Below are 18427 nucleotides of genomic sequence, written 5' to 3'. Positions count from 1 at the left end.
ATGTCTGTGACACTTTTGAGTCTGGAAAGTTTGATCTAAACATCTGCATGATTGTCTTGCTAGGAACAAGCCACACTGAAATGTACAGTTTTGCCTGATTCTCCCTAATCTCATTCTGACAGCTTCCCATACAAGCTGGGAACAGCGGGGACTAACTCTTCTCCAACATTATTGCTAATTGGCAGCAGCAAGACAGCCTGTGAGTTCCAGTATGTGAAAGATAGGGGAAAACAAAAACAAAGCCCAGCTCTAAAACTCCAATCAGCTTTAATTAGTCAAGAAAAATCAACAGCTTAAGAATGTACACCTACTGTGATAGTCAGAACCACATGGTTACAAAGTGTTTCTAGGTCCAGGTAAGGCTCCTGCACCTGTCACTTACCTTCTCTGGCTTTTGGGTTTTCCGCCTTTATAAATAAGGTGCTAAAAATTCTTGTCCTCTGTTTCTCCCAGATGTGGGAATGATTAATTTAGAAAAATGCAGAAATATCTTAATAGACCTGGTGCTAGGCGGTCATCCTCCCTGTGTCTCTTTCCTGGAATATACAAATGATTTGATATTAGGATGGTAAATACTCATAATAACCAGAGTCAAAAGTCCATTAATCAAAATCTACCTAATGGGACATCCAATCAAGGCACATTTTTTTTTTCTCCTGTATGACAGCATGAAATAGTGAAAACATCATTAGCTGTGGTTCTCCTCACATCAGGGTTTAAAATCTTCCTCCCCTTAGCAAAATCAATCAGCTTCTCTGAACCTCTGTTTCCTCATTTGTAGAATGGTTTTACAGTGATTGCGGCAGAGTATGTGGTGAGGATGGAGTAAACAATGCGTGGAGAGCAGACTGCTGGAGCTCAGTGTGTGTGAGTCCCATTACCTGCCTCTCCGGCCCACAGCACTGCAGGCACCACTCGCACTTGACTGTCGTCCTTCCTGCGAAGTGTTTTGTTTGAGTACTTCCTTAGGGAAAAGAATTAAAGCTTTAGAAACTGAACCAATAGTTAGGATGGACTTCAAACGAAGGAAACTTTTGTAGCAACTTCTGGGGTGAACTTATGGCAGGTATGACTCATTTTCTTCTGTTTTCTGCACACAGAGCTCTGACTAATGAGAACTGGAAGTCCTTAAGGATGACCCTAAAAGGCCACAGAATCCTCAGTCACCCCGGAAAAGGGACGCTGTGCTCTCATGTATGGGTTAGGACTCTTCGGCTGCAAGGAACGTAAGCTACTTCAAGCTGGCTTGGACCTGGATTTGGGTGTGTGTGTGTGGGGGGGGTGGATTTCAAGGGGACTTACAGAGCCAAAATGTGTGACTATGTCTCTCTGTATATCTATTTCATTTTTACCGTCCCAAACATCAGCTTTTCACATCCCGAATGACACACAGACAGCTGCCCGACAATTCTGGAAATTTTGTGTTACAGGCCCAACCATTTGAAGAAACTGATGCAATCAGATGGTGCCCCCATTCCAGATTCCCAGGGAAGAGAAGCTGATTGGTCCAGCTGGTGTCCACTGTATACACTTCAGCTCCAATCATCTATGGCCAAGGAGGCAACAGCCCATTGTACAGACATGGAGGCTGAGGTTTACTCCTGCCCTCCTGGATGGGGATAAAGGAGGAGGTCTCAAAGGGCAGGAGAAGAGGAGTGTCACCGTGTAGAGGCACCAAAGATGTCATTCCACTTTACATAGTAGAGAAAAAAGGGGATTAATGTTTCAGAATAATTTTCAATAACCAAGGTCACAATCTAAAAGGTATTCTGCACATACCACAATTAAGCCAGAAATTCAACTTAAACATATTTTGCTCTGCATCCCAATTGTTGCAGACACAGATGGTTGCCCACCTAACAGCCTGTTCCCCTTTCTGCTTAACTGGCAGGATCCCACATATATTTGGGTGTCCATTCCTCCCTCATATCAGTCATAGAAAGCTTTCCCTATCCCTGTGTTTAGAAGTAAATTAGTCTAATGGTTGCACTGTGATCCCTTTTGGCTTAGACATGGGCATATGACACAATTGTGACCAATAAAACATGATGATGAATCTTCTGAGAGGCCTTCTGCAAAGATATTTTTCTCACTGATAAAAAGAAACTCACAGGAACACTTCCTATCCATCTAACACTTTAGTGTCTGGATGTGAGGCCTGGAACTGTGGCAGCCATCTTATGACCATAAGGGGACCTAGCATGAAGACAAGAGAGCAGAAATATGGAAAGAACTTGGGCCTTTGATGAACCATTTGAGCAAATGAGTTAACCCACCTGGGACTGTTTTACCTCTGGCATTCTGTTTTATTTTATTTATTTATTTTAAAAATGGAAGTATAATTAACATATAACATTATATTAGTTTCAGGTGTGCAAAGTAATGATTTGTTGTTTGTTTATATTGTAAAATGACATCACAGTGAGTGTAGTTAAAATCTGTCACCCATACATAGTTTAAAATTGTTTGCTTTTGATGAGCGCTTTTAAGATCTACTCTCTTACTGACTGTCAAATATGCAGTTCACTATTATTAACTGTAGTCACCATGTTGTACATTACACCCTAGATTGTTGTTACTTGATAAAAGAAGTATTGTTTAAATCAGTGATTTTTAATTTTTTGTTACTTGCAATCCCAAACATCCTAATTGATGCACTTCGTAATTAATAGAAATCACAAAGCCACAAATAAGACATACTTTAATAAAAGCTGACAATAGCTGGAGAATAATTCCGAAAATGCTTAGAAGAAGGTGTCCCTTAGGCAATATTGAAATAGATAGCCAAGAGATCACGAATCATTTCTAACACTCCCAGAGCCTTACCAAGACACAGCATTTTGCAGGCAGACCATTATTTTTTTATATTTATAAAAAGCAACTCAAAGAAATTATTTGTTTAGAGTAGCTTTTTTATGCTTCAAAGTCTTTGCTCCTGTAGATGTGGAGTTGGACAAGTTTAAAGTGGTTTCACTGTGCATTCTGCTTGCTGGAGTTTGATAGGCCATGTTCACATGACAGGTCTATCCCTGCAGCGGATGTCTGGGATGCTTTGATGTGGGTTGCATTCGGACAGCCTAATACTAGGGGGAAATGTGCTGAAATTGAACAAGATTGCTTTCTGCCCAGCTGTTCTCTGAAGGCTCAGACCTTTTTAGCACTGAGCTAAGAAGCTTGTATTTGTTTTGATGGTCTTGGCAGGGAGAACAATGGTTGATTATCCCAGCACTTTACTAACAAATAAGACTGCCTCCAGCAGAGATAAAATATGGGTCTTGACTTGATTGCATTTCATGTCCCAGGAAATTATTTTCTTTTCATTCTGATGCCCTTTCATTATGCAATGTACCTTTTGCTTTCTTTATCCTTGCCCCACGTGGTAACCCATGGCTTTCACTCTGAGAAGGCTGATTCCCAAAATCACCATGGCAGGGTGGTTTGATTAGCATATAAAACATGTATTTTCACTTCTCTAATTTCTTAGAAACTAATTTTTTTGTTTGTTTTTGGTTCTCCAGATTTGTATGGTTAGTTTCTTCTCTAATTTTCTGTCTGCTTGCTTTTGGCATTTGTTTACGTTGCTGAGACTGTTTCAGCATAGAGAAGTCTCGGATTTTACGTCACACCTACATTTAAAAGGTCTATGCTAGGTGTTTTCTTCACCCATACAGAGAAGTGCTTTACCCAGAACAATTGTGTTTTCTTCAAAACAAAGGGACTTTTAAATAGTTTCATGAAAACATTACTATTTTTCCTTTATTATTTTCTTTCCAAAAGGTTTTAAGAATTAAATATTTTGTAAGTGTAACATATACAGATAAGGGTACGGCTCAATGTATTTTCATGAAGTGAACACACAGACGTAACCATTGTCCCCTCAGGCCCACCCAGTCATCACCTCCCCACTCTATCACTGCCTGCCTCTCTCCAAAGGTAACAACTGTGCTGATGTCTGTCATCACAGAGGAATTTTCCCTCTTTTTGCTCAATATTATGTTTGTATGATTCAATTATGTTATCATGTATAGTGGTGATTTCTCCATTTATACTGCTGCATACTATTCCATTGTGTGAATACGATGCAATTTATGTTGATGGACATTTGGTTTGCATCTCTTTGGAGCTATTACAAATAGTACTGTTATCACATTTTTGTGGATGTCTTTGGATGAATATATACACATATAGTTTTAGTTCTGTGTACTGAGGGGCAGAATTGCTGGGGGACAAAGCACAAATATCTTTACCTTTGGTGGACTGTCCCAATTTACACTCCCATCAAAGGGATGTGAAAATCCAGTATTAATTCAAATCCTTGCCTGCACTTGGAATTATTGGCCTTTTAATTATAGCAATTCTACTAAGTGTGTCGCGGCATCTCATTGTGGTTTTATTTTGCATATTCATGATGACTAATGAAATTACACAACTTTTATCTTTATTGGCCAAGTCAGATATTCTCTTCTATGAAGTAAACTTGCACAATTTTTGTCCTTTTTCTAATGTGATATATATATATATATATATATAAAAATATATAAATAAATAAATATATATATAAATATATATATATTTGTTATTAATAAATATATATATATAAATATATATATATTTGTTATTAATTTGTAAGACTTCTTTATTATAGAAATGAATTCTTTGTTGGATATGTATATTGTAAATACATTCTCCCATTCTGTAGATTGCCTTTTTACAGTCTCATGGAATCTTTTGATAAATAGAAATTATGAATGGTTTTAAACTTTTTAATTTGAAATAATGTTAAACTTACAAAAACTTTGGACTTGCAAAAATAATAGAGTTCCTGTGTACCCCTCATCCAGCTTTCCCTAAGAGTAACATATTCCACATTACATAATGATAGTGCAATTACTGAAGCCAGAAAATTAATATTGTCACAATACTATTAACTAATCCAGAGACCTTAATCTCATTTTGCTAATGGTCCACTACTATCCTTTTTACAGTTCAGGATCCAATCCAGGATTCCCACATTGCCTTAAATTGACATGTCTCCTTGGTCTCTTCCAAGCTGTGGCAATTCCTCAGTCTCTCTTTGTCTTTTATCACCTTGACACTTTTGAAGAGTAATTTTGTAGAATGTCCCCCAATTGGGTTTGTCTGATGTTTTCTTATGATTATCAACACTATTTTAAGCATTAGTAACTATAAACATGATATTTTTAAGAAGTTTTGGGTTTTTTTGGCCACCTTATTTAGCATTCAGTTTTGAATTTTGATAAATATTTACAGTCATGAAACCACTACCACGATCAACATATAAAACAGTGTCATCAACCCCCTAAAATTCCCTCATGTGCCTTTGTAGTCAGCTTATTCTCCCCAATCCCAACCCCTGACAACTACCTATTTGTTTTTAATTCCTGTAGTTTTGTTTTTTCAAAATGCCATATAAATAGCATCATACAACATGGAGCCTTTTGAGTCGGCCTTTCTTCACTTAGCATAATGTATCTGAGATACATTCATGTTGGTATATCAGTAATTTGCTCCTTTTCATTGCTGAGTAGTATTCCATTGTGTGGATGTACCACAATTTGTTTATCTATTCACCAGTTGGTGGACATTTGAGTTGTTTCCAGTTCTAGCTATTACTAATAAAGCCACCATAAAAATTTGTGTCTAAGTCTTTGTGTGAGCACAAGCTTTAATTTCTCTCAGACGAATACTAGGCATGGAACTACTGGGTCATATGGTAAGAGTATGTTTAACTGTATGAATAAGTAATTGCCAAACAGGTTTTCAAAGTGGCTGTGCCAGTCTGCATCACCACCAGCGATACATGAGAATTCTGGTTTCTCCACATCCTTGGCAGCACTTGAGATTGTCAATTTTTTGCATTAGTTGAGATTATGTATTGGGCGGGGGGGTGGGGGGGTGGGCAAGGATACCATGGATGTGATGTTGTGCTTCTCAGTGCATCAGATCAGAAGGCACATAGAGTAATATATCTTATTATGTCCAGGTTGACTTTGATCAATTGATTAAGGTGGTGTGTGCCAGGATTCTCCAAAGTAAAGTTACTGTTTTTCCCTTTGTCAATAATAAGTATCCCCTGGGGAGACACTTTGAGACTATGCAAACACCCTGTTTCTCATTAGACTTTCACCCACTAATTTTAGCATCCCTTGATGATTCTTGCCTGCAATAATTATTACTATGTTGTTTGCCTGGTAGTAATTTTCTACTTCTAAAATTCCTTCCAAATTTATAAACTGGAAGTTCTGCTGTGGGGAAGGGCTGTCCTTTTGCTCCCGTTTATTTATTCAATTGTATTAATATGGATTCATAGGTACTTATTTTATTCTTTGGGTTATATTCCTTTTTTTCATATTTATTTTATTCCTCAAATTGCCCCAGATTTTGTGCTCTTGTACCTTTTCTTTTTTTTAAAATTAATTAATTAATTTTTGTCTGCGTTGTGTTGCTGTGCGCAGGCTTTCTCTAGTTGCGGCGAGCGGGGGCTACTCTTCACTGCAGTGCGCAGGCTTCTCACTGCAGTGGCTTCTCTTGTTGCAGAGCACAAGCTCTATGTGCTTGGGCTTCAGTAGTTGTGGCACGTGGGCTCATTAGTTGTGGCTTATGGGTTCTAGAGCACAGGCTCAGTAGTTGTGGCACACAGGCTTAGTTGCTCTGCGGTATGTGGGATCTTCCTGGACCAGGGATTGAACCCGTGTTGCCTGCATTGGCAGGCAGATTCTTAATCACTGAGCCACCAGGGAAGTCCTGGCTCTTGTGCCTTTTCAACGTCACCCACCTTTTTTTTTTTTCCCTTTGCAGTTCCTTCCTTTCTGGTTCCATATGATGCTCCATGCTCACCTTGTACTTTCCCTGTCCAAACCCTAGACTCAATCATTTTTCCAAGGATCCCTGGTTCCTTGAATTATAGGTTGGTATTTAGAACCAAGATCTTGGCACTCGGTGTGCTCATTGCTACTGGGGTGTCATTGCTTCTAGGCCCTTTCAACAGAAGGGAATAAGAAGTATATGTAGGTAGGTATACATCACACACACACACATCTGTGTATATGTGTGTGTGTATATTAAAAGCCATGAATTCATGCTGATACTATAGATTCTATCCAACACCACAGGGCTCATTTGACTCTTCCCATTTCTCTAATTTTTATCTTCTTTCTCTGATAGTGAAAAACCCAGCTGTCATGACCTACAATGTATTTACTTATTTGTTCAAATGTCACACACGCATAAATTAGTTTCAGAATTCCTAACCCATACCCTTTACGAGGAACACTAGAGTACAGTATTTCTACACAGTTCTTTTTATCTTTAGCTTTACAGAATATAATCATCATCCTGTTTTCCAAAGTAACTTAAGTTAGTTCTTTTCTTCTTCTCCCCCTTTAGTGGGATTACGTTATCCAAGAAGTTGTTAAAGTAGTCATATTTATCAATCCACCAGGAATTGAGTTTTGGTACCCTTTTATTACAATATAACATACATAGAGAAAAGTATACAAATCATGAGTGTACAACTTGGTGTATTTTCACAAACTGAACGTCCTTGGTAACCAGCACCTCAGAAGCTCTGTCATGCCCACTTCCAACCACTATCCACTCATTATGGTAACCACCATCTAACTTTGAACACAATAAAGTCTGTTTTATACACTTTATATAAATAGAATGATGTACTTTTCTCTGTCTTTGGCTCAACATTCTGTTTGTGAGATTTATGCATGTTATTGAACGTGATTATCATTTGTTTGTTGTCAGTGCTGCTTAGTATTCCATTATGTGAATATACAACATTTATTTACAGTGTTGACACTGACAGGCATTCGAGTGGTTTCCAGTATGACACTGCATGTGGGCTAGTATGACAGTACCTTCTTCACATGTCTTTTGAGGAGCATATGAATGCATTTCTGTTGGATACCTTAGCAGTAAAATTTGCTGAGTTATAGGGTTGCGTATGTTCAACTTTCATAGATACCTTCAGTTTGCAGTCCTGTAAGCAATATACAGGATTATAGTTGCTCCATATCCTAGCCAATGCTTAGTATCATCTAGCTTTTTAGTTTTACTCATTTTGGTAGATGTGATACACACTGGAGTTTTGGTTAGCATTTCTCTGATGTCTAATAAACTTGAGCACTTTTTCATAGGTTTATTGTCCATTTGGCTAATCTCTTTTGTGAAGTGTCCATTTGAGTCTTTGCTATTTTTCCATTGACTGATTGACTTGTATGTTTGCTTACTTTCTTGTTGATTTGTAGGGGTTCTTTATATCTTCTGAATACAAGTCCTCTTTTTGAATTATGTATTATACATAACTTATCCCACTCTGTGGACTTCCTTGGCACTCTTTCAATCATGTTTTCAGAAAAATAAAAGTTCTTCATTTTAACATAGCCCATTATCCTTAATGTTTAGCACTTTTTATGTCCTTCTAAAGAAATATTAACTACTCCAAGGCACAAAGAGGTTCTCCTACTTGTAGAAAGTTTTGTTTTATGTTTCAGTTTAGATTGCAATCATCTAGAATTGTTTCTTATGTGTAATGTAAACTAAGGATCAAGATTTATTTTTTTCTTCCTGAAAGATTTCTAATTGCTTTAGAACAATTTATTTTAAACAAATATGTTTTTCTAGTTTATCGTAAATTAAGTGACCATATACATGTGTAGCAATTTCTGGACTCTAAATTCTATTGTTTTTGTCTATTTGTATATGTTTTACAATAATTCTACACTCTATATAACATTATAGGTCTTGATACCTGATACTGTTCGTCCTATAGGTCTGTTCTTCCTCAATATTGTTTTGGCTATGCTTAGCACTTTGCATTCCCATATACTTTAAAATCAACTTGTCAATACCCACCAAACACACATACTCTCACACAAAACAGCAGGGGTTTTGCTTTGGCTTGCACTGAATTTATAGATCAATTTGGGAGCACTGTCATCTTTACAATATTGTGCTTTCCAATCCATGAAGATGGTATATCCCTCCATTCATTTAGGCTTTCCATAATTTTTTCCCAATTGTGTAGTTATCTTTTTGTTACTTCTCATTCAATTGCATTGTAGGCCAAGAACATGCTTTGTGTGATTTAAATTCGTTTAAATTCATAGGGATTTGCTTTGGTCATGTATACTGTTAATTTTGGTAAATATTCCATGTTCACTTGAATAAAATTTATATGCTGCAGTTGTTGACTATGGTGTTCAATGTAGGTTAAGATTATTAATTGTGTTGTTCTATTTACTGATTTTTTGTCTACGTTATCATCTACTGAGAAATAGACTTATCTATTTCTCCTTTCAGTTCTGTTAACTTGTTTCATATACTTTGAGGCTATATATTACATGCATAAAAATTTAGCAGTGTTATGCTAAACAGAGTTAAATCAATCCTGGTGTATTGACTCTTCTATCATCATCTAATATCATTTCTTTTGTAATATTTACTTTGTTATGTACAGCTACACTATCTTTGTTTTTCTTAATGTTGTATGCTATATTTTGTTCCATCTTTTTACAGTTAACATTCCTGTGTCCTTATATTTAAGGTGTGTTTCACATAGTTGAGTTTTTAGAATTCAGTCTAACAATCTTTAAATTTTAATTGAAGTATTTGGTCCATTTACACATTAGTGCAAATACTGAAAAAATTATATATTTGGTTTAAATCTACATCTTATAATTTTCTCCTCTTTGTTCCACTTCTTTCCAATTACTCAAGCCTGTTCAATCATTTCATTTCCACCCTCTATTATCTTTTTAGATATTACATTCTTTTATCTTTTTTAAGTGGTTTCCCTAGAAATTATACCATACATTCTTGACTTAAAACAGTTTAATACAAATTAATGCTTTTGCTACTTCCTGGACAATGCAAGGACTTTAGTAGAATACTTAACTCCATATATTTCCTTCCACTCAGGTAGGTTTTGGAATATAGTTTTGAAGATAAACTACTAGTTTTCTAGGCAAAAAGCCAGGAGGAAGACATTGCATGTAGTAAGAACAGCGAGTCTGGGTACTGACTTTGCCCTCTCCCATCTGGCTCATTCTGTTTTTTCTCTGTGAACCATGAGCTGACCTCTATGACTACATCGCCAAGCAGGCTTGCCCTCTGGCTTTCTGTTTTGTAGCCAATGAGAGGCTCTGCAGGTGAGTGAAAGGTTAGAGCAGTTGGAATACTTATTTGCTCCCTCCAAGCCTACTATGATTTTGACAGCAGCTACACACTGCCCCCCCCCCCCGCCCCCAACCCACCAGCTCCTGTTCCAAGCTCCTACTCCCACCAGGCTCTGCTGGTATGACTCCTTCCTCCTGCTTCTTTAGACCTTTCCAGGTAACAGCTCCCTGCTGTTGCTGGTCCCTGGGTGATTCACTGTACTTGTTGCTTCCCCTAGATCAACTCTAACCTTTATTCATAGTCCCTAGGGTAAACCTCCTGCAAGGAAGTATTTTTCCTGTTTAACCCTTGATGTTGATACATGGAGGAGAGGCAAGGAGAGGGTATTCAGAGGAAGCAGCATAATTTAATGTGGTCTGACAATGGGGTTGAGATGAGGGAGGCCCAGAGACAAGCCTGGGAGTGAAGATGGGGACTTATCATGAGGGTCTGCCCAGTCCAGTCTGGACTTCACCCTGTGGGCTGTGGGATTCACTGGTAGTTTTTAAAGAGTGATATGGCCAGGGTCACTCAGGTGTAGCAAAATAGAGGAGGGACTGGGAAGGAAGGGACTGACACAGGGAGACTGGTCTGAAAGCAGTTGCAATAATATTCCACATCCAGTGGCTGCCCAGTGTAGATAATCAACCCCAAACTCCTGACGGTGGTCTACAAGGCTCTGGCTGATCTGGCCTCTGTCTACCCGTCTGACCTCAGCTATGCATTCCCCTTGTTCATGCATCTTTGTCAAACTGTGCGTTTCTCCCCTGTTCAGTCAACATGTCAGGCTCCTTACAACCTCAGGGCTTTTGCAATTGCTGTTTCCCTGTTTGGACGCATTCCAGACTTCTCACCATTCAGGTCTCAGCTCAACAATACATTCTTAGAGAGGTCCTCAGCAGCTACCCTCTCTAATGTGGCTTCCTTTGGAAGCCGCATATTACTGGAGGTTTTCTCCCCATAGGACTTATTACTGTCTGAAATATTTTCTTTATTAGTTGTTGACTTATGTATTGTCTGCCTCCTTTTGCTAGAATGCAGAGTTCATCAGAGAGGGACCTTGTCTTATTCACCAGTATACCTTTAACTCCTAGAAGACTACCTGGAACATAATAGGTGCTCAATCATTTCTTGAATGAATGAATTAATGAACTTATCTCTCTGTTTGGCTGCCAATACATACATACATTCAATCCTTTATCACCTCTACCCCATCCTTAACTTTCACTTAAATTTTAATTGAAGTATTTGGTCCATTTACACATTAGTGCAAATACCACAAAATAAGAATTTTTGGGGAAAAGATCATTACTGCTGCTGATGAAAGATGACTCCATTGGGGAAAGCTTCCTGCAAGACGTGGAATGTGACAGGGTCTTCAAAGAGAGGCAGGGAGCTTGGATGTGTGAAACCATCTATCAATGAATTCAAGCCTTAGACTATCAAAAACCAAAATAAAACAAAAAATCCAGACTAAAACATTAAAAAAATAAAAGCACTTAGATATTGCTAGTTTTCTAGTGGTGTGTAATAAACACTCAGCAGCTTAAAACAATACTACTTACTCTGTCACATTTCCGTAGGTGAAGAATCCAGGCGGGCACTTCTGGGTTCTGTTCAGTATACTCCAAAGTTGAAATCAAGATGATTTCAAAGTTGAAATCAGCCATCAGGGCTCTTATCTGAAGGCTCTGGGGAAGATTCTACTTTCAAATTCATTCAAGGTGTCGGCAGAATCCAGTCTTTGAGGTTGTAGGACTGAGGTCTTTGTTGTTGGCTGGCTGTCAGCTGCCACTCATATTCATTCTTACATAGCCCCTCCATCTTCAAGTGAAAAACAGCATGTTAAATCACTTTTGCTTTTTGAATATCTCTGACTTTCCCTTCTGCCTTCCTCTTCTACTTTGAAGGGATCATGTGATTACATTGGGCCCACCCAGCTAATCCAGAATAATCTTCCATTTTAAAGCCAACTGAGGGCTTCCCTGGTGGTGCAGTGGTTAAGAACCCACCTGCCAATGCAGGGGACACAGGTTCGAGCCCTGGTCCGGGAAGATCTCACATGCTGCAGAGCAACTAAGCCCGTGCACCACAACTACTGAACCTGCGCTCTAGAGCCCATGAGCCGCAACTACTGAGCCTGCGTGCCGCAACTACTGAAGCCCATGTGCCTAGAGCCTGTGCTCTGCAACAAGAGAGGCCACGACAGTGAGAGGCCCAATGCACCTCAAGGAAGAGTAGCCCCCACTCACCACAACTAGAGAAAGCCCGCGTGCAGCAACGAAGACCCAGTGCAGCCAAAAATAAATAAATTAATTAATTAAAAACAAAAAGTCAGTCACCAAGACCAGCACACTTTCAAGGGGAGAAGAATTCGGCTACATCTTTTGAGGGAGTGTTGTCAAAGAATTTGAGGACGTATTTTAGTCTTTTTCATCAATGGTTGCTCTGTAGATAGTTGTGAATTTGTTGTCCTCGTGAGAGGCAGTGAGCTCAGGGTTGTTCTACTCCACCATCTTGGCCACTCTCTCCAAGGACATATATTAAAACATTCTCCTATTCTGTGAATAATGATAGGTGCATGGCAGATTTGGAGGTTGATTCCCAAATGAGCCAGTGTCTTTGTTCTTTGTCCCTTTAATTACCCAGTTTACCCCTCCTGGAAAAAGATTTGACATTTCCACTTTCTAGCAGAGTTGAAAATAAGCCTAGAAATGGTGCAGAAAATGGCTATGATTCAAACCCCAAACTCTTATCGAGTGCCTTCTATATGCCATGTCCTGTGCTGTGCAGTAGAAATAAAGAGGTGATTAATATAAATCTCCACTTTAGAGGAACTGCTGTCTAATGAAAAGGCAGAGAGGTAAAGAGGACGTTAGCATAAAATAGTATAGGTAATCTTTACCTCACTCCTTATTTTCCATTTCTATATCCTCTTCTTTCCCAGTACTTAGTACAAATGGTATTTCCCCACTTATTTGCTTCTTTTACTTGTTTATTACTGTTTTCTTTCCACTGTATCCCCAGAGCCTAGCTCAGTGGCTGCTACATAGACATGCTCAGGAGTACTTGTCAATGAATAGCTGGGATGTGGTAAGCACGGTGCACTATGGCAGCAAGTAGCAGGGACACCCACCCCAGCCTGGAAGAAAGGCTCCCTGGAGGAAGCAATCCTACACTGAGATTTGAAGTATGACCAGGAGTCCTCAAGGTGGAGCATGTGTGAATTGTTCCCATCCTCAGGAACAACATCCCAAGCGGAAAGAAAGTCCAGTTCATTCAAGGGACTGCAAACACTTCTGAGTGCTGGAGAGGAGAAAGCGGCAGGGCCTGGGGAGTGGAGTGGAGAGAGGATTGCAGAGGGAGTAATGAGAGATGACGTAAAAATACAGTAGGGCCAGGTTATTGAGAACTTCCCTTGTGAGAAAATCTGGGGAGTATGGACTTTATCCTAAAAGCAATGGGGGAACTATTGAAGGTACTGAACTAGGAGAACGACAAGGTCAGGTGTTTTTAATAGTCTAGCAAGGATTAGAAGGGCCACCCTAGATCCTTGCTCCATGCTTTGAGAGTAGGGGCTACAGATGTCTCAGGAGCCAGACTCCAGAGGTTACACGGTAGAAGTTATTCTAGACCATCTTTCTGCAGAAGGCACAATACCCCCTCATCTACCCTGGGGCCAGGGCCAGGGGTATGGAACAGCAGCCTCCTCAGGCCCATGAGGCCAGGCCTCACTGCGCCCCCACCCAGTGGCCCTCACAGCTTGTAGAAACCAAACCCTGCTCCTCCTCATTCTCTGGCTCCCTTTCAGAAGTGGAATTGAAGTGGGCACCCCAAGCCCAATTACTAGAACACAGAGACTATGAGTTGGAAAACATATTTTCCCTGCAACAAGAGAAAACGTGCTGAGGTTGGATCTCCTAGGCTCTCCCCACCGGAAGCATCCATGGAACGTGCAGAATAACTGAAAAGCAGTTTTTTCTTGGAAACATATGGAAAATAGGTTGTTTGCTTGGAGGAAAATCATAACTTGTTTTTTCCCCCCAGAGGAAAATTAAAACTCTCACACGTTTAGTCATTTCAATCCCTTGTTTGTCTTGTGCTTTTGAACTAAAATGCAGGCCTGGGGAGAGTGGTGTTGTTGGTGAACAGGAAATCTTAGAGGGTTAGTTCCATTGGTCAAACTATAGGAATTCCAAACTCAAATTGTCCATTCATTGTCTCTAAGGCAAGAATGGGGTCATTAAGCCACAAAGCCAAATGATGCATCTTTTGTAGAAAGGAGGATGGCATTGATTATGTAGTGTGTATATGGGGTGACGGTGGGGTGTGCAGAATGATAGAGAATGGTGAAATGTGAAAAATCCAAATGTAATCGCCAAAGCAGTCTTGAAATAATCCTCTCTTTGGAGACCTGATCTTCCCAGTCAATATGGAAACAAAAGAAAATGGCCTGGGGTCCAGAAAATGGGCCCCAGGAAGATGAGGTGGAGTTGGGTGTTTGTGGTGAATAAAAAGAGCCAGGAGGCATTTGTTGGGGATTTCTTTTGCCCAAGCGCCTCCTCCAGCTGGTCTTCCCCTCCCAGGAGGTCCCACTGGAGTTGCCTTCTTCCTCTCTTCAGCATCCCCCTTTGAACAACCTCAGAAGCTCTTTTCTTGGTAACGTGAGAAGCTACATGGGAGGCTTCAAGGCTACATTCCGAATGATGACTTATGCTAGGTTATTCACAGCCTCCCCTTCCCACCAATAATTCTTCCAGAGAGCATTTAGCTAATTTGGAAAAAGCGTATCAAATCCCCCAGAGAACAGTGTGCCTCTTAACTGTGGATGAATGTAATTCTAATCATTCTCCAAATGCTCAAACCTCTCAAACTGAGTAACCCAAATGTGCAAAAAACTGCCTGCCAGCTTCTGAAGAGAAAGTTGATTACCCTGAGGGGGAACTGGGAGTGGGAGGAGGAGATGGAGATTGATTCTCTGGATAGAACACTTGATAAGCCTTGTGCGTATTTCCAGGAGTAGGACTTAGGTGAGCCAAAATAATCACACCCTCCTCCTTAAAAACCATCTTACTAAGCACCTAATATGTGCCAAGAACATTACTCAGTGTTTGTAAAGATTTCCAAAAAACACAGCCAGTAGACCTTAAGCAAAGGAAACCCATGAAGTGAGTCCCACGTTCAGTCTAGCTTTCTGCCATGGGACATGCTCCAAATGGCGGCATGAGAAAGTAGATATTAAAAGACAGCAGTGGTCTCACTGGGTGGTGACAACAGGGTTCAGGCTGCTGCGGTGACTGGAATGGATGGGATAGGGTATTAAAGAAGAAAGAACTGAACAGATAAGTTGCCCCAGAAATCTGCATTCATGCGCCCTTTAGGCTTTGGCCAAATACAAAGCTGTACATGTGCAAGGCAAGACCCTGCATGGTTGGGCAGAGAATGGCTACGGAGAGACAATGAACTGATGGAAATTCTTGAGGTTACACAGTGGTGGGGGACGTTGGGCTTCTGGCCAGTCTCAGTGTAGATATGTTACTGAACACTCTGGGCATTTAGCTGAGACCCCAGAACGTCCGATCCAAGGAATAGGACTACTCCAGACCTAGCATGTGGACTATTCTTGACCCACCTTAACAAAGCCAAAAAACAAGGCTCAACAGGATCAAAGTTGAATTAAATGCTTGCCAAAGCAATACTCAACACTCAACACTCAACATTCTTTAAAAGAAAACAGCATAAAGCAAACTCAACATTGTAGCATTCATAATGTCCAGCATTCAGAAAAATTACTGGACATGCAAAGTAGCAAGAAAATGTGACCCGGAACTTCCCTGGTGGCACAGTGGTTAAGAATCCACCTGCCAGTGCAGGGGACACAGGTTCAAGCCCTGGTCTGGGAAGATCCCACAGGCTGCGGAGCAGCTAAGCCTGTGCTCCACAACTCCTGAGCCTGTACTCTAGAGCCTGAGAGCCACAAGTACTGAAGCCCGCATGCCTAGAGCCTGTGCAAGAGAAGCCACTGCAATGAGAAGCCCATGCACCGCAGCGAAGAGTGGCCCCTGCTTGTTGCAACTAGAGAAAGCCCGAGCGCAGCAATGAAGACTCAACACAGTCAAAACTATATGAATAAATAAATAAATTAAAAAAAAAAGTGTGACCCATAACCAGGAGAATAAAGTCAATAGGAACAGCCCCAGAGATGACACAGATGTAGTCAGTAGCAGCCAATGATTATAAAACAGCCATTACAAATAAGTTCAAGAATTTAAAGGAAAAGATGGACATCTCAATATAGAAATCTCAACTGAGAAAGAGAGACTTTAAAAAGAAACAAGTGGAAACTATAGAACTGAAAAACATAATTTATGAAATGAAAAACTTCATTAGAATGGACAATGCAGAAGAAAAGATTAGTGAACTTGAAAACAGATCAACAAATACTATCTAAACTGAAACAGAGAGAATAAAAGGATCTTACAAAATGAACAAAGACTTGGTGATCTGTGGAAAAATATCAAGTAGTATAATATGAGTGTAAGTGGAGTCTTCATAGGAGAAGAAAGGAAAAAATGAGGCAAGGAAAAAAAAATGGAAGAAATAATGAGCAATATTTCCCCAAATTAGGTGACAAAATTTCACCATTCAAAGAAAAAAAACCTCGATGGAACTTACTCAAGATAAGCACAAAGGAAACCACACCTAGTCATTTCATAAACAAATGGCTGAAAGCCAAATATAGAGAACATTTCAAAAGCAGCCAGAGGAAGAAAGGTTACATACAAAGGAACGATGATAAGAAATACTGCTGATTTCTCATCAGACATAAAACCAGTCAGAAGATATGGGGCAACATCGTTGAAGTTCTAAATAAAAAAATAAACGAAAACAAAAAGTTCCCAGTCAACCTAGAATTCTGTATCTGGCAAAAACAGCCTTAAAAAAAAAAGTAAATAAAGACATTTTCAGATAAGCAAAAGTTGGGTTATTTACTAGCATACATGTACCCTAAGAAATATTAAAGTAAGTTCTCCAGGCGAAAAGAAAATGATTCCATAAGTTATCAGATCTATATGAAGAAGAGAACAAGAAATAGGAAATTTGTTGGGTAAAAATATAAAAGACATTCTTCTCATTTTAGAAATTAAAAGACATTAAAGACATGTTAAAAAGACATTTGACTGCTTAAACCAAAAACATTAGCAAAGTACTGTGAGGTATATAATCTATTTAGAAGCAGGGTGTATTAGCAACAGTAGCACAAGAGATAAGAAGGGGCAAATAAAAGTATACTGTGTGAGGTCGCTACATTGTATGTGAAGTGGTATAAAGTTAATTCATTATCACAGGTAGACTGATATGTTTATTTTAATCCCTGGAGCAACTGCTAAAAATTAAAACAAAGAAGCATAGCTAAAAAGCCAATAGAGAAGATAGAATGGAATACTAGAACACATTTAATAGATCCAAAAAAAGGAAGGAAAAGAGGGAAATAAGAAAGAGAGAATGAATAGGGCAAAGAGAAAATAAATAGCAAGATGGTAGAATTAGACCCAGCTAAATCACTGATTACTTTATATCTAAATAGACTAAACAGTCTAATAAAATGAACAATACTGCCAGATTGGATTTTAATGAGATCCAATTACACAATGTTTATGAGAGACACACTGTAAATATGAAGACGCGTACAAGCTAAAAGGAAAAGAATAGAAAAAGACAACCATGTAATGATTAATTGTGAAAACGCAGGAGTGGCCATATTATCAGACAAAGTCAAGAACAATTGCAAGCTATAAAGCAGGACATTACATAATGACAAGAAAGTCAATTCATTAAGAAGATGTACAATTCCTGAATGTATATATATCCAATAACAAAGCTTCAAAATGCATGAGTGCAAAACTGATAGAACTGAACGGAGAAATAGACAAATCCACAATAAGAGTTGAAGAGGTTTATCCTCCTCTCTTAAGAATTGTTGGATGTTATATAAACATATAAAACATCAGAAAAGATATAGAGGACTATCAACAATATAAACATAACTGGCATTTGATCAAATACTAATCAACAGTTGCAGAATATGTATTATTTTCAAATGTACTTGGAACATTCACCAAAATAGACCATAAGCTGGGCCATGAAACACATCTCAATACATTTCAAAGGATTACAATCATCAAGAGGGTATACTTTGACAATAAGAGAATTAAAATAAAAATCAAGAACAAAAAGA

The 18427-nt window shown here is 39.1% G+C and overlaps 1 long non-coding RNA gene across 1 annotated transcript in view; it reads right to left on the bottom strand.

Annotated features, from left to right (window-relative positions):
• LOC109552267 (uncharacterized) overlaps positions 1–18427 on the bottom strand; it is a 76911-nt gene that overhangs the window by 13723 nt on the left and 44761 nt on the right. The window contains exons 9-11 of the long non-coding RNA XR_004527601.2: positions 11754–12012; positions 882–964; positions 383–536 (exon numbers count right to left, since the gene is read on the bottom strand). This is a non-coding gene — a long non-coding RNA (uncharacterized lncRNA). The remainder of the gene's footprint in view (positions 1–382; positions 537–881; positions 965–11753; positions 12013–18427) is intronic.

Source organism: Tursiops truncatus, chromosome 8 (genome assembly GCF_011762595.2).
Source record: "Tursiops truncatus isolate mTurTru1 chromosome 8, mTurTru1.mat.Y, whole genome shotgun sequence".
Classification (NCBI taxonomy): Eukaryota; Metazoa; Chordata; class Mammalia; order Artiodactyla; family Delphinidae; genus Tursiops; species Tursiops truncatus.
This window is presented reverse-complemented; position numbering and strand designations above follow the sequence as displayed.